Consider the following 14,208-nt stretch of genomic DNA (forward strand, 5'->3'; position numbering starts at 1 on the left):
AAAGATGCAATATAAAAAGAATAAAAAAGGAATAACCACAATAACATGTACAGTTTTAGATTTAAAGGCTGAAATTATCTTTCTGTTATAAAACCGAGTCACAATTCCATATGTGCATGAAACTAAAATAGTAAATTTTTTTAAGTGAGACACAAGGAGATGAAGTGACTCTTATGTTTCCCCAAGTTGTTGTGAATCATTTTTTAGTGATCAGCTCCCTATAGTAAGTTCAGAGAAAACGTCAAACTTTATAAAGAACTCCATATCCTAAAGTAAAATATGAGACTGTCTATTATTTACTCAGCAATTTGATGAATATTTACTGACTAACTCTTCTGCACAATGCTGCAATAATGCAGAGATTAAAAAAGTACAAACTCATTCTCCAAGGACTTCACGGTAGTTGGGAGACAGGTACAAAAGGAAATAAGATATATTAAAGTAAGAACTATAAATTTTACATAAAATTTTTACATAAATCTTATGGGAAAGCAAAAGAGATGTAAACAATTGAATTTCAGAGAAAGACGTTGTAGAAGATTCAATGACTCATCTGAATCACACAGATTTCAATAAAGAGCTTGAAATTATGCCTAAGATTTTCTTGTGGAGGAGATAAATATACAAGAATACTTCAGAAATGTTTGCCCCAAAATAAACTTAACTTTTAGTTCCAGTTTTCCATGAACTTCTTTGAAGTATCCTTGCATGTGGGTAAGCTAGCTAAGGAGTATGATCAATCTTTAGCTGAAAGATATTTCATATTTTTTGCAATTCTAGTTTATGTCTCACTGTCAAACTGCAGAAAGTCTTTGGTTTCTATTATTGAACCTCTGTCTATGTTATTTTAAAAATTAATAATTTTATGACATGTTAGGCTTATTTAACAAATTTGGTGATGATTCTAACTGGGGAGTTCTAGCTGCTATGTCATATAATAGACAAAGAAATTCAGAGATTATACAGTGGATTGAAATGACAATGGAATTTAATAGTACAAATACAGAGTTAGATTTGGAAGTCTACTGAGGAAGCAGAGAAATGAAAGAACCTAGCTTGTCAGTCTTTCAAGTGGAAAGACTCTAGAGTTTGAGCTAAATTGTAGGTCATGTATGATAGTAAAGTTGCCTGGGATATTAATGGAATTTTTTAAGATTTCATTTATTTATGTGAAAAGGTAGAGTTACACACAGAGAGAGGGAGAGACAGAGAGAAGGTCTTCCATCACTGGTTCACTCCCCAGATGGCTGCAAAAGTTGGAGCTGAGTCAATCTGAGGCCAGGAGCCAGGAGCCTCCTCTGGGTCTCCCAAGCAGGTGCAAGGGCCCAAGTAGTTGGGCCATCTTCCATTGCATTCCCAGGCCATAGCAGAGAGCTGGATCAGAAGAGGAAAAGCTGAGACACTAACTGGTGCCCATATGGGATTCCGGCATCACAGGTGGAGGCTTGGCCCACTACACCACAGCTCCAGCCCCATTAATGAAATCTTGAACAATTTAACAAGAACTATACATTCAGAAAAGGCTGACTTTCACCTATTAATCAATAATATTGACTACCAGAGGCTGGTGATCCAGGTTTTGAAAATTTTGCTTTACAATAAACAGTTGACAAGATGGGAAGTGTTTAGAAAAGGAGAAGCATTAAGCAGCAGTTATAGGCAATAAATTAGATAGTCTGCCCTTGAGATTCTCTCACATTAGTACAGAGTTCTTTCACCTGGGGTCTATGGGTGGGAACTTCGAAGGTCTGTGCTCCTCTGGAAAAATCATATGCTGGCGCTATGGCACAGCGGGTTAATGCCCTGGCCTGAAGCGCAGGCATCCTATATGGGCACTAGTTTTAATCCTGGCTGCTCTTCTTCTGATCCAGATCTCTGCTATGGCCTGGGAAAGCAGTAGAAGATGGCCCAAGTTCTTGGGCCCCTGCATCCACATGGGAGACTCGGAAGAAGCTCCTGGCTCCTGGCTTTGGAAGGTGCAGCTCCGACTATTGCGGCCAATTGGGGAGTGAACCATCAGATGGAAAACCTCTCTCTCTCTCCCTTCTCTCTGTGCAACTCTGACTTTCAAATAAATAAATAAATCTTTAAAAAATGGTGGTTTTAAATTGTTTAAGGAGCACAGAAGAGTGAATATATTCACAGACATACAACGATAAAACACACAACGATAATATTGTATGTGGGATATTAAGCTTGGGAGGAAACGTGAACTTTATTTTTTTATTATCCTGGATGCAAGAAGTAGAGCTCTGTTGAAGCAGATATCATTTCCTTGGATCCCCTGTCTTCAGAATTTTTATTTCTGGTAGTGAGGAGGAGGAGACAAAGCTGGTTTAATGTGCTATTTATAGAATCCCTGATTTAAAATTTCTTCATGGATTATGAAATTGAGTATGGTCTATCTGAAGGATTTTGTTTTTGTTTGTGTCTATTTTTGTAACATTCATTGAAAATGAACCCTTTTTTTCAGCTTCTTTACACCACCAGAGTACTAGAAGACACCTTATCCTATATTTCCTCCCTTATATACTTCACTCATTAAATCATTCACTCATGCACCAATACTTTAAAAGCTTTCTTTCAGGGGACAGTGTTGTAGTATGGTGGGTTAAATCACCGCTTGTGATGCCAGCATCTCATATTGGAGTATTGGTTTGAGTCCTGAATAGGTCACTTCTGATCCAGCTCCCAGATAATGCACCCCAGAAGGCAGTGCATAATGGACCCTGCCACTAATGTGGGAGACTTATAGTTCCTGGCTCCTGGCTTTTGCCTCCCAAGAATAAGCTATGTGACTATTTAGGGAGTGAACCAGCATACGGAAAAATCAATCTCTTTCTCTCTCTACTAACAAATAATCTTTAAAAATAAAAATTATTTATTTTATATAGTGCTTGTCTGGTAAATAATAAACAAACAACCTTCTTAGGAAAGGGGTTGAATTTTAATATCTACTGCTTTCTATGGAGTAGATACATAGACTAAGGCCAATACCAAGCTATGTACATTTGCTGTTGACAGCAGAATTAGAAGAGGCTCTACTATTCTGTGATTCCAAGTATGTATTAGGTGCCCAGGTTTAAAGAGGACTACAGCTGTTCCCTTTCTAGTGATGAAGAAGAGTTTGCACATGATTAAAAAAAATATCATCCTCTGTAAATTACATATTGGTTATACCTATGTACCTGAGGAGCTGACATAGGTGATTTGACCTTGCATCCTTTGGGCAAATGTTATCCAGTCAGTATTATGATTCAGATATGGCTTTACAGTCCTCCAAGCCTTCAGGTGTTCATATTTGACCACTATTGTGACATTAAGGGATGGAAAGTTAATATAACAATGAAGTTTAGAGGTGGAGCCTTCAGGAGATGACTAGAACTAGATAGGTTCAGCAGGGTGTAATTCGATAGCTGAAATCTTGTGGCTTTGTAAAAAGAGGGGGAGACACACATAGAACATAAGTATGCTCCACTCTGTTTCTTGGCATGTGATTGCACATGCTGCCCCAGGACTCTGCCAGAAAGAAGGCCATTACCAGATGTAGGGTTGACATTATACCTCCAGAACTATGAGTCACAATAAACCCCTTTTCTTTAAAAAGTAGCCTGCCTGAGGTATTTCCTTACAGTAATGTAAAGCTTACTGTATAACCAGAAAGAGAATTATTTATCTCTATGAACCTCACTTTTCTTTATTCATCATGAGGAGGCAGAATTTTATTTTATAAATATTTGTTCAGTGCCTATTATGTGCAGAATTGGAGATAATGTTGTGTACAAATGAAATAAAAATGTCTGCCCTCTTTAACATATATTCCAAAGGGGAGAGTTGAACAATAAAAAAATAAATGAATGAAAGTTTCAGTATACTAGACTATCTTCAATTCTGGGGATAAAAATAAGGAAAACAGGTGGCAAGTGAATGGCATTGTAATTTTCAATAGGAGAGTCAGAAGAAGGTCTTGGGAAGGTGAACTTTGAGAAAAAGTTTTGAGTGAGGGAAAACGCCACACAGATGCATGAGACTATATTATAGGTAAAGAAAACAGCAAGTAAAAAGTTTTTGAGTGATGAGCATACTTAGACTGCTGGAGGATATGGGAGTAGGCCAGAGCAGTGAGAGTGAGTTCAAGAAGCAGAGATGATAGATGAGAAGAGAGACATTCAGGGAGTAGGTGGGTAACACCTTTAATCAGCTTTAATCAGTGAGGTAGGAAGTCATCTAAGTTTATGAGCAGAGGAGTAATGTGACCTGATTCACATTTTAAAATAGTCACTCTGCTGCATTAAATATAGTCCACAGGGAAGCAGGGTGCTAATACCATAATTGAGATGAGAGATCTTGAAGGCTTGGAACAAGGATCAGAATGCTTGGGGTAAGAAGCAGTAAGATTCTGGATAACTTGAGGACCCAGCAGAATAGATTTGATGGCTGAATGGATGATTGAGGGAATGGGAAGAGTCAGGATTCCTCCAATCTGAGGATACTTCACAATTTTCATGCAAAGCTGAAATTAAATTGGCACCAAAACCTTTGGGTATCCATACACAGCTTTAGTCATTATATGTATAATGTATAAAAGTAAGCATATTCACATACTTTGGGAGTTTCCTTGCCTCTTAGGCCTTGGTACTGGATGCAGCTGCCATTTACAGAGCTAACCCAAGTTCAAGGGTGATGGTGATACTTCCCATGTTGTAGGTCACACATTTGAGATGGGTATTAGGTTTCTAAGTAGCGACATTGTATGGATCATTGAACTTGTGACTCACAAGACTATGGCAGAAATTCAGGCTGTATAGATTTTGATCATCAGAGTATAGATCATAGTATCAACAAACACACATAGTGCTGGGCATTATTCTATTCCCTTGCGAAGATAGTCATCATTTAATGGCTCAACAGCTCTATGACGTAGCTACTGTTACTCCTGATTTCACAGATAAACTACTATAGGTAGAGATAGATCACTAGCCCTTCAAACAAAATAACCAAACTGGGATTCAAAGACACATAATCTGTACTCTTAGTTCAGCATGGTATTTGATAAAATCATCAACAAAACGACCACAAAGGCAAGAGAAGGTCTGCATTTACAGGAGAGAAAAATGAAGAGAATCAGTAAAGTTAGATTACAAAGGAGATGCCACTGACATGCAAAGGAAACAAGAAATGTATCCTGGAAGATAAGTGAAGAAATGCTTTGAATTTCCAAAGAAGAATCAACTTAGTGAATTGCTGCTGTAATTCATGGAAACCGAGGATTGAGGACTGAAACTATTCCTGGATTGATCAAATTAGCAGTATGGATATGCCAGACAGTAACAGCTATAGTGAATGGTGGGGCGTGCCCTGGTGGGGTACATTTAAGGGAGAGATGGAATACTGGATTCAGTCAAGGAGTGTAGACATCTCTAATGGAATTTTCTGTAAGGAGGAGCAGAGAAACTGGAGGGAAGAAATGAAAAGAATGGTAGTGATGATAATAAATAAACATTGAGAGCATTCAATGAAATTTGTGATGTGCTGAACCAGGAATAAACAAAGAGAACACTCATTAAAAGTGAAAGGTTATTAGTATTACCATATTACATTATAATTATTACTGCTTATTCTCTGTGTGTATCAAGTGTATGTGTGTTTGTGTGTGTGTGTGTGTGTGTGTACAAAAGGTTAAGAGCAGACATGATATTTGAACTACTATATAAACAAAAATTAACCATATAGCACAAAAAGGACATGTATGCTCCAGGCAAAGAGTACAGCACAGGGTAAAATAGGGTATGGAGTGTTATTAAAACTGTCTTACTGTCTGGTACCAGATCTCAGTGGAAATGCTCCCAACTTTTCCCCATTCAATAGGATGTTGGCTGTGGGTTTTTCATAGATTGCTTTGATTGTATTGAGGAATGTTGCTTCCAAACCCAGTTTGCTTAGAGTTTTCATCATGAAAGGGTGTTGTATTTTATCAAATGCTTTCTCGGCGTCTATTGAGATAATCATATGTTTTTTCTTCTGCAGTCTGTTAATGTGGTGTATCACATTGATTGTTTTGCGCACATTGAACCATCCCTGCATACCAGGGATAAATCCCACTTGGTCTGGGTGGATGATCTTTCTGATGTGTTGTTGCATTCTATTGGCAAGAATTTTATTGAGGATTTTTGCATCTATGTTCATCAGGGATATTGGTCTGTAATTCTCTTTCAATGCTGCATCTTTTTCCAGCTTAGAAATTAAGGTGATGCTGGCTTCATAGAAAGAATTTGGGAGGATTCCCTCTTTTTCGATTGCTCTGAATAGTTTGAGAAGAATTGGAGTCAGTTCTTCTTTAAATGTCTGGTAGAATTCAGCACTGAATCCATGAAAAAAGAGGTATTCAGTCCTATTTTCTGTTGCAGATATCCCTTCTATTAAATGTCCTACTTATTAATAAACTTAATTTATTAGCTCTTTATGTGATTTTTTTGCATTTATTGCTAAGTTCAGCATATCTATCCCTTCCTTTTCTCTTGAGATGCTCCATTTTAACTTCTTTAGTTCTTCTTTTTTAAAGATTTATTTTATTTATTTGAAAGACAGAGTTACAGAAAGAGGTAGAGACAGAGAGGTCCTCAATCCGCTGGCTTACTCCCCAGATGGCCACAACAGCCGTAGCTGCGCCAATCTGAAGCCAGGAGCCAGGAGCCTCTTCTGGGTCTCCCACACAGGTATCGCTCTAGGACTTGGGCGATATTCTGTTGCTATCCCAGGTCATAGCAGAGAGCTGAATCAGAAGAGGAACAGCTGGGAGTAGAACTGATGCCCATATGGGATGCTGGTGCTTAAGGCCAGGGCTTTAACCTGCTGTGCCTCAGCGCCGGCCCTCACTCCTTTAGTTCTAAAGGGTGCTGTCAATCATAGCATTTATCTTCACTCATTCAGGTCAAGACTGCTAAACCAATATCTGACTGCACTGATCACATGGGAAAGATAGAGGAGCGCATAGGATAATTAGAAGAAAGAAATCTCTTTCAAAAAGATTGTAAACAAAATAAAAGAATCCTATGAAAGAAAGTGATTGTCATTTCATTCATCAAATCACTACATAGGTGGTCAGAATTTTAGTGTGTCAAAAACTGTGCTAGGGCCGGCGCCATGGCTCACTAGGCTAATCCTCCACCTTGCGGCACTGGCACACCGGGTTCTAGTCCCAGTTGGGGCGCCGGATTCTGTCCCAGTTGCCCCTCTTCCAGGCCAGCCCTCTGCTGTGGCCAGGGAGTGCAGTGGAGGATGGCCCAAGTACTTGGGCCCTGCACCCCATGGGAGACCAGGATAAGTACCTGGCTCCTGCCATCGGATCAGCGCGGTGCGCCGGCTGCAGCGCCCTGGCGGCGGCAGCCATTGGAGGGTGAACCAACGGCAAAAGGAAGACCTTTCTCTCTGTCTCACTCTCTCACTGTCCACTCTGCCTGTCAAAAAAAAAAAAAAAACAAAACAAAACAAAAAACTCTGCTAGGTATGGGGGACACACTGGACAGCTGGACAACAAAACAGAGGTAGCCTCTAACTCTATGTGGTGAGATACAAATCTAATGGGAGGAAACTAATCAAAGGAACTCACAAATAAATAGGAAGTAACAACTGGTATGCGATATCAGAAGAGTAAAAAGGGGGATTCTGACCTTGTGTCTCTTGAAGAGATGAGGAATGAAATAAGAACTGAAACATAACTATAAGTTATCTAGGAAGAAGAGTAATGCTCCCATATTCCAGAAAGAGGGAATGGCATGTGTGGACGTTCTATACTGGATGGTAGTGTGACATCTAAGTGTATGCATGAGGCCAGAACAGGCTGGAGCACAGACAACTAGCAGTGCAATATTTTTCAATTCTAGAAATAAAATCAGAGCATGTAAAACCTTAGTCTATGGTAAAGATTCCTGTATTTACTTTAGTTACAGGAAGCCACTGGAATACTGTAATGAAAAAATACACTGTCAACATTCATATTTTATACTTTGCTATGAATTCATGTATCTGGAAACATGACATAGTTCTTTTGTATATTTTTAAATTCCACACATGCTAAGCATCATTCTATGGTTGACTGGTGCACTCAACATTATTTTTCACAGACATTTTTATGAATACAATTGTAGTGAATTTTATTCATTATTTAGTAATCTATATATTATAGGACTATTTTGGAAATTATTAGTTGATTGAAAGGTTTTTCCTGGGGCTAGAACAGTGGTGTAGTGGGTAAAGCCGCTGCCTACAGTGCTGATATCCCATATGGGCACTGGTTTGAGTCCCAGCTGCTCCACTCTAATCCAGCTCTCTGCTATAGCTAGGAAAGCAGTAGAAGTTGGCCCAACTCCTTGGGCCCCTGCACCTGTGTGGGAGACCTGGAAGAAGCTCCTGGCTTCGGATCAGCACAGCTCTGGCCGTTGTGGCCAACTGGGGAGTGAACCAGAGGATGGAAGACCTCTCTCTCTCTCTCTCTCTCTCTCTCTCTCTCTCTCTCTCTATCTTTCCCTCTCCCTCTCCTTCTCTCTCTGTGAACTCTTTCAAATAAATAAATAAATCTTAAAAAAAGAACATTTTCCCTAATGTTTTTTTTAATTTGATAAATGTGTTAGTCAACTTTTACTATTAAGATATCACTGCATTTTTAGGATATATGCTCTGTGGCTGTAATGTATTATTTATTGTGCACTGATGAACATAATCCCATATTTTGTCAAGTAAATGTTTTGTAGCCATCTTTATAGTCGTATACTAACTTGTGAATTTCTCCAACTGTCTAAATACAATTTAATTTCAAGATTATGTTCACATTGTACAAGTAGTATGGCGACTTTATCTTTCAAAATATTTTCTCACTCATTAAATTTTAAAAGTTGTAATAAAACTTGTTTGTAAAAGCAGCTGGTTTTGGAAAAGCTCAGTTCCACCAACATTTTATTTGAAAACTATTCAGACCCACAGAGATTTAAACATTATTACTTGTACATCCTTAGCCTAATCATCAACTGCTAACATTTTACTATATTTACTATATTTCTGTGTTACATTTTCTCACTTCTTTATATAACCTTACCTATCTAAAGCATGTTGCAAATATCATAATATTTTTCAGCTAAATATTTCAAAATAAATTTCTTAAGACAAAGGTCATTCTCCCATACAATCACAGCCATTATCACAGCTCAAGAAGGCAACAATAATTATATATTAAATAACACAGAGTTCATATGTAACTTTTTACATGTGTCCAACATGTATCTAAAACAGACTCTTCTTTCTCAATGAAGGAAACAATCATGGCTCATCATTGCTTTTGGCTGTCTGGCTCTTTAGTATTCTTTAGTCTAGAATGACCCCTACCTTGTTGGGCTGTTTCATCCTTTTCATAAAATTGTTTTTATTTTATGTCAATTTATTTTGTAAAATATCCTAAATTGTGTAGCTGGATATTTAATGGTTAAACTCAGGTTAACATTTATGGAAAGACTGCAAAATAATGCTTTGCATCTCATATTGAATCATATCAAGAATCATATAATTAGGTTGTTTTTCAGTTGATGAGTTATATCCAACCATTTGGTTAGATGGTACACTCCAATGTGACTGTATTTTCTCCTTTAAATTAATAAATAATCTACAGAGTGATAGTTTGAGATCATGTGAATAGCTTGTTCCAAATGAGTATCTTCTCAATGGCTTTATAGTTCATTGATGATCCTTGCCTGAACCAATTATCACATTAGAGAAAATAAAATTGGTGATTTTACAGCTCTATAATATTCCCTACTTTTGTCAGATGGCTTTCCGATTCTAAAAAGAGTTTCCCTTCCCATCATTTTTTTCCCAGCTGTGTAACAACAGGATTGTAAATTATTTTTAATTCAATCTTATTAATAAAGTAACATCTCTTTTATTTAGCTGTTTAAATTGTATACAAATACTGTTAATGATTATAATGTTTTGAATGTGTGTGACTATTATTGTAGTAATTTATTTTTTCAAAGAATCCATTTACATGTACACATTAAAACAATGTACCCGTGTTTTAACAATTATCTTAATATTCACACCTAATATTATATATTTTGCTTTTCTTGCTTACTGTTACTAGTGATATATTTCTTTTACTTTTGTTTGGTTTTGTTGTCTTGGATGTATCAAGTATTTGTTTTATTACATTATTTTTAAATTTACTTTTTTATTATTTATTTTACTATAACTCATTGGTTTTATTCTATTATTTCTTCTCTTACAAAATTGAATACCATCCCACAGTATCCCCTAAAATATCAAGTGCAATCTATAAATATCCACCTAAGTATTGTTTTACTGAATCACGAAGTTTTTTTTTAATCTATTGTTATCAGAGAAAAGTATTTTAAATCTTCACTTTTATTTCTTCCTTTTTTGTAAGCAATTGACTTTTCACATTTATATACAAAAATGTGACCTTTTTCTTTCTATTTCTATTGGCTGTGGTCATAAAACATGTACATGATATATCAATTTTTAGAATTTATCTTTTTTTTTTGACAAGCAGAGTTAGACAATAAGAGAGAGAGATACAGAAAGGTCTTCCTACTGTTGGTTCACCCCCAAATGGCTGCTATGGGCATGTGCTGCACCGATCCGAAGCCAGGACCCAGGTACTTCTCCTGGTCTCCCATGCGGGTGCAGGGCCCAAGTTATTGGGCAATCCTCCACTATATTCCCGGGCCACAGCAGAGAGCTGGACTGGAAGAGGAGCAACCGGGACAGAATCCGGCACCCCAACCAGGACTAGAACCCGGTGTGCCGGCATCGCAGGCAGAGTATTAGCCAAGTGAGCCGCAGCGCTGGCCCAAAAGTATTGTCTATGAATGACTATTTCTTTCATCTTACCAACCAATATCTAAACTCAATTCTCAAAAAAAAGGTGCAAACTCTATGTGAGGAAATTCACTGTGCCCCACAACAAGGTTCAAAAAATACTCAACATCTAACAAGGTATAATTCATAATATATAGCATCCAGTCATGCAAAGAACCAGGAAATAAAATGGATCCCATGTTTAAAAGGGTATAATCAATACACAATTCTTCTTAAGTGCTGAAACTTAACTGGAAAGTGATCACTGTTAAATATAAGAGTGGGAATAAGAGAGGGAAGAGATGTGCAATTCGGGACATGCTCAAGCTGACTTGCACCAAACGGTAGAGTTAGAAACATACCAGGGGATTCCAATTCAATCCCATCGAGGTGGCATGTACCAATGCCATCTCACTAGTCCCAGTGATCAATTTTTGTTCACAATTGATCATAATGATAGGACTAAGAACCAAAGGGATCACATAAACAAGACTAGTGTCTGCAAATACTAGCTGATAGAATAAAAAAGGGAGAGAACGATCCAACATGGGAAGTGAGATACACAGCAGACCCACAGAATGGCAGATGTCCTAAACAGCACTCTGGCCTCAGAATCAGCCCTTAAGTCATGCGGATCTGGCTGAAAAGCCCATGAGACTATTTCAGGCATGGAAAGCTAAGACACTCTGGGGAAAAAAAAAAAAAAAAAAAAAAAAACACCTAAATGAAAGATCTCCATGAGTGATATCCCAGTGGAAAGAACGGGTCATCAAAGAAGGAGGTACCTTTCTCTGAAGGGAGGAGAGAACTTCCACTTTGACTATGACCTTGTCTAAATAAGATAAGAGTCGGTGAACTCAAAAGGCTTCCATAGCCTTGGCAGCTCATGACAAGAGCCTAGGTTGATTACTGAGGCCATAAACAAGAGTGTCAATTTGTTGAGTCAACAACAGGAGTCACTGTGCACTTACTCCTCATGTAGGATCTTTGTCCTTAGTGTGCTGTACATTGAGATTTAATGCTATAACTAGTACTCAAACAGTATTTTTCACTTTATGTTTCTGTGTGGGGGCAAACTGTTGAAATCTTTACTTAATGTATGCTAAACTGATCTTCTGTATATAAAGAGAATCGAAAAATGAATCTTGATGTGAATGGAAGGGGAGAGGGAGTGGGAAAAGGGAGGGTTGCGGGTGGGAAGGACGTTATGGGGGGAAGCCATTGTAATCCATATTCTGTACTTTGGAAATTTATATTCATTAAATAAAAGTTAAAAAAAAAGAATTGTATCTACAGACTATATTGAATATGTTAAGAACTAAAAATTTTAAAAGTAAACAAAATAAAAGTTTTTTAAACAAACAAAAAAAAGGGTATGGGGGATGTGGAAGATATTTTTAAAAGACATTTAATTCTAGAGATGAAAATGCAGTTCCTGAAACCAAGACACATTAAATGAGACTAATCACAACAGCAGACAGATTAATGAAACAGAACATAAGAGAATAAAAACTTTCTGGTGTGGAACACAAAGAGACAAAAACAAAACAAACAGAGAATAATTTAGATACAGGGAACTTCAAACCACATAATATTCATGTAATAGAAGTCCCCAAAGGAGTAGAGGAAGAAAGAAAGAAAAAAATAAATAAACAATGGTGAGCGTTTTTCTAATTTGAGGAAGGAGTTAAGTCTGTTTTGAATCAAGACATCACGGAAACTCTGTGAGACATTGGTGTAGGAAAAGACCTGGAAAAGACAATTAAGAAAATTTAAAGGCAACTAAATCAAAAGTAGACAAATTATATTACATCAAACTAAGGAGTTTCCACATCGCAAAGGAAACATTCAACAAAGCAAAGAACCAACCTAAAGAATGGGAGAAAATATTTGCAAATGATGCCACTGATGCCACTGAAAAATCAATATCCAGAATCTACAAAGAATTCAAGAAACTCCACAACAACAAAACAATCAATTAAGAAATGAGCAAAAGGACATGAACAAGCATTTTTGAAAGGATGAAATTCAAATGGCCAACAGACATATGAAAAAATGCTCAGGATCACTAGCCATTAAGGAAATGCAAATCAAAACCACAATAAGGTTTCACCTCACCCCAGTTAGAATGATTATCATCCAAAAATGAACAAACAATAATTGTCAGTGAGGATGTGGAGAAAAAGGTACCCTAATCTACTAAGGGTTGGAATGTAAACTAATATGACCATTATGAATGACAGTATGGAGATTCCTCAGAGATCTGAAAAGATCTACCATGTGACCCAACCATCCCACTCCTGGGAATTTAACCAAAGGAAATGAAATCAGCATACAAGAGAATTATTTGTATCTCCATGTTTATTGCAGCTCAATTCACAAGAGTTAAGAAATGTAATCAACCCAGATGTCCATCAATTGATGACTGGATAAAGAAAATGTGTTACATCTACACTGTGGAATACTAATCAGCCATAAAAAAAAGAATTAAATCCTGCCTTTTGTAACAAAATAGATGCAACTGGAAACCATTATGCTTAGTGAAATAAGCCAGGCTCAAAAAGACAAATGTCTTATATGTAGCAACTAATATAGAGTACAAAAAATGTATAGAAATGAAATGAACATATTGGGATTTTATACATTTTTAGCCTGTGTTTATAGTTTTGGGGAACTGTAGTCTTCCTACTTTTTACTCATTGAATACTATGATTAGTGGATAATTTAGCCTATGAACATAGAGTGGATTAAAATTATCTTGCAAGAGATAATTTATCTTTAATGCCTATATAAGGGCATTATTGTTTACAGTGAAACTAAAAAATCATACATTATTGTGTGTTCAATATATGGGACAGTAAAATGTACAAGAGTACAAATTTGTGTGGAAATAGAAACCACTACTGCAGTGTTCTCAGAACCCTATGGTAGCACTACTTGAAGGTAGATCATCATCTAATTACAATGTACATGATAAATCCTAAAGCAACAACAACAAAAAACTTTTGTTATTAAGCCATTATAGAGATAAAGGAGATGACAAAGTTAATCAAATAGGCCAAAATCAGATAACCCTTTCACTGTGTGCATGTGTGTGTGTGTGTGTGTGTTTGTGTGTATACAGGAAGTTTATTGGGAAGTATGTTGAAGAACACTACTTATAAGAGAATAAAGATGTTTCTCATTCCTTATGCTCAGCTTTTACATCTCAAAACGACATTTTGTTCAAAAATTTCAAATAAAAATCAACATGAAGAATCATCTGTGCACTTGGACATTGTTTCTATGTGCTACTAAATATCAGAAAACCAATTACAATGAAGTTGCCTTGTGTGGATGGGG

General features: G+C 36.9%; 1 protein-coding gene across 4 annotated transcripts in view; it reads right to left on the minus strand.

The window, feature by feature from the left end:
- FUT9 (fucosyltransferase 9) overlaps positions 1 to 14,208 on the minus strand; it is a 216,673-nt gene that overhangs the window by 119,566 nt on the left and 82,899 nt on the right. The window lies entirely within an intron of this gene.

Source organism: Oryctolagus cuniculus, chromosome 5 (genome assembly GCF_964237555.1).
Source record: "Oryctolagus cuniculus chromosome 5, mOryCun1.1, whole genome shotgun sequence".
Taxonomy (NCBI): Eukaryota; Metazoa; Chordata; class Mammalia; order Lagomorpha; family Leporidae; genus Oryctolagus; species Oryctolagus cuniculus.